The sequence below is a fragment of the Nomascus leucogenys genome, chromosome 12 (genome assembly GCF_006542625.1).
Source record: "Nomascus leucogenys isolate Asia chromosome 12, Asia_NLE_v1, whole genome shotgun sequence".
NCBI classification, from domain to species: Eukaryota; Metazoa; Chordata; class Mammalia; order Primates; family Hylobatidae; genus Nomascus; species Nomascus leucogenys.
The window spans coordinates 6,595,618-6,599,297 of record NC_044392.1 but is presented as its reverse complement, the minus strand read 5'-3'; positions in this window follow the sequence as shown (position 1 = coordinate 6,599,297).

The window sequence follows — 3,680 nt, the reverse complement described above, 5'->3', positions numbered from 1 at the left end:
CGCCCAGGCTGGAGTGCAGTGGTGCAGTCTCAGCTCACTGCAACCTTTACCTCCTGCGTTCAAGCGATTCTCCTGCCTCAGCCTCCCAAGTAGCTGGGATTACAGGTGCCCACCACCCTGCCCTGCTAATTTTCGTATTTTTAGTAGGGACAGGGTTTCACCATGTTGACCGGTCTGATCTCAAACTCCTGACCTCAGGCAATCCACTCGCCTCAGCCTCCCAAAGTACTGGGATTACAGGTGTGGACCACGGCGCCCGGCCTATGTACATTAATTTAACTTAGATGAATGGACCAATTCCTTGAAAACTATAAATTACCTTGTTATGGCTTGGATGTTTTGTCTCCTCCAAATCTCATGTTGAAAGTGATCCCCAGTGTTGGAGGTGGGGCCTGGTGGGAGGGATTTAGGTTATGGGGGTGGATTCCTCATGAGGGGCTTGGTGCTTTCCCCACAGTAATGAGTTCCTGCAAGATCTGGTTGTTAAAAAGAGCCTGGAACTTCCTCTTCTCTCTCTTGCTCCCTCTCTTGCCATGTGACACACTGGCTCCCCTTCACCATTGGCCATGGTTGTAAACCTCCTGAGGCCCTCACCTAGAAGCCTGCACAACTATGAGCCAAATACATCTCTTTATAACACAGTCTCAGGTATTCCTTTATAGCAATGCAGAACAAACTAATACGGGAAACTGGGATGGAGGAGTGGGGGATTGCTATAAAGATAGCTGAAGATGTGGAAGCGGCTTTGGAAGTGGGTAACAGAGAGAGTCTGGAAGAGTTTGAAGGGCTCAGTAGAAGACAGGAACACAGAAAAGTTTGGAAATTTGGATGGTGGGTACTGGATGCAGTGAGCTGAGATTGTGCCATTGTACTCCATGACAAGAGAGAAATTCTGACTCAAAAAAAAAAAAAGAAAAATAAATATTGTAAAGAAATGCATAGGCAGTTTGGCAATTCTTTTTTAATATAGTTAAGCATGAAGCTGGATTTAGTGTGGAGCCAAATTTCACATCCATGCTTGTATTGCTTCACATTATGTTTACTGTTTTGCATGGATAGTGCTGACACTGGAGTACTTATTGGTCATGTGCCTAGAGTGAATTTCTTGATTTCGCAGGATGTATGGTGATATTGGTGGACTTAAGGATATTGAATTGTGTATTAGGAATAAAATATTATGTCGAGTTTTGGGGGCTCTGGGTAACACTGTAGCCTCCAGGGTAGATTGAGTAGGAAAAATTCAGAGTTGGTTTCCTGTTTATTTGTTTTTGTTTCTAAATATTATGTCGAGTTTTGGAGGCTCTGGGTAACACTGTAGTCTCCAGGGTAGATTGAGTAGGAAAAATTCAGAGTTGGTTTCCTGTTTATTTGTTTTTGTTTCTAATTTTCATTCGTTTGCAGTTTATTCTCCTCTGGGCCTTGCTTGTGTATGCATATATGTATCACTTCTCGGCCTTTTGGCTAAGATCAGGTGTGTATTCATATATATAAAACCATGATTTTTTTTTTTTTTTTTTTTAGTTTCTATTGGAAGGCTTTTATTTGGTTCTGTGAATAGTTATTTTGTTTCCCATGCGTTTCTAGCAGGTCATCATTTGTTCCATTTATCTGGAATTCCCAGGCTACCTTTGTCGGGCCTCCAGGAATTAATGGAGCACACCAGCTTTTTTTTTTTTTAAGATGGAGTTTCACTCTTGTTGCCCAGGCTGGAGTGCAATGGCATAATCTCGGCTCACTGCAACCTCCGCTTCCCAGGTTCAAGCTATTGTCCTGCCTCAGCCTCCTGAGTACAGGGATTACAGGTGCCTGTTACCATGCCCGGCTAATTTTTTTATATTGTTAGTAGAGACGGGGTTTCACCATATTAGTCAGGCTGGTCTCCAACTCCTGACCTCAGGTGATCCACCTGTCTTGGCCTCCCAAAATGCTGGGATTACAGGCGTGAGCCACCTCGCCCAGCCAGCTTTTTGTTTTGTTTTTGAGACAGAGTCTCACTCTGTCACCCAGGCTGGAGTGCAGTGGCGTGATCTCGGCTCACTGCAAGATCCGCCTCCCGGGTTCACACCATTCTCGTGCCTCAGCCTCCCGAGTGGCGGCGACTACAGGCGCCCGCCACCACGCCCGGCTAATTTTTTTTGTATTTTTTAATAGAGACGGGGTTTCACCGTGTTAGCCAGGATGGTCTTGATCTCTTGACCTTGTGATTCGCCCGCCTTGGCCTCCCAAAGTGCTGGGATTACAGGCGTGAGCCACCGCGCCCGGCCTGCATTCCCCTTAAAACGGAACAAGACAAGGATGTCTAATGTTATCACTTTTATTTAACAGACTACTGGAAATCTGCACAATAAGGAAGAAAAACAAAAAGCAGTCAGCTTAGAAAAAAAAAACCTCCTTATTTGCAGATGAAATTATTATCTATGTAAAAAATTCCAAGGAATCTATACAACACCCCCCCTACAATTACTAAGGGAGTTCAGCAAGATGGCAGGTTACAAGATCCGCACACGAAACCAGTTATTCAGAATGCAGCACAGAGGGACAAAAAGATGGAAAATATAGACAGTAGGTTAAAAATAAAGGCTTCTTATGTTCGAGTTCCAGAAGGAGAAAACGAAACAGGCATCTGAAGAAAAATGACTGCGATTTCCCAAAACTGGTGGAAGATACCAACCCACAGATTATAGAAATCCAAAGACTTCCAAGCAAGAAACAAAACAAAAAGAAGAAAAAATATCCCACTTACACTTATGAGAGCGAAATTGCAGAACAGCGAAAGATGGAGAGCTGAGGACGGAGAAATCCACAGGGGCCAAGTGAAAACGTTTACACCTTGGACTTAACGATAAAAGCGAACTCGTACTTGCACAGTCACTGGCACCTGCCAAACCCCTTACACACATTAGGTGAGTTACTCCTCACAGCAAATGTATTAGGTAGATTCTATTACTGCTTTCATTTTACAGATGAGGGAGTTGAGATTTGGTTATTTGCCCAAAGGGACACACTTTATCGATGTAGCGATAGGATTTTGAACAAGGTAGTTCTCGCTCCAGTTTTGTGCCCTTGACCACTACACATACTTGTCTCTCCAATGGGCAACGGGAAAACGGGAAGCCACTGAAAGGCTTTAAACCGGGGAGAGATAACATTTGTTTCTGGAAGGTCCTGGCACCACTGTGGATAGTGGATTAAATGCGGCTAAAGGTGGAAATAAAGAAGCTGTTGGAATAATGTAGCCCCAAACAGGGAGGGCCTGAATGAACTAGTGAGGTGGCAGAAGGCGCAGGCACAAGCAAATGGATTCGCGAGCTCTTCTGGAGTCGAGACCATAGGGCTTGACCTGGGATCGCGTTTTACTCCCAGTGCAGAGTGAGGAAAACCGGGTTTCTGACGCAGGCAATTCGGTGGATAGTGAAAGTCATTCACTGAAGTGGACTGAGGCGGGGCGCATAGGAGACTCGGAGGCCTGAGGACGAGCTAGGCTTTGGACACGGTGGATTTGTGGCGTCTGTAAAGCCGGCGACCAGCCGAGGGGCAGGAAACTGCAGAAACGGCAGAAAGCAGAAACCGCGTCTCTGGAGCTCTCGGAGAAGGACCTTCGAGAGTCCCGGCCTTAGCGAAGCTCGGCGCGGCGCTGCACGCGGCTCCGGAAGCCGCGCGCGCAGGCGCAGAGCGGGGGG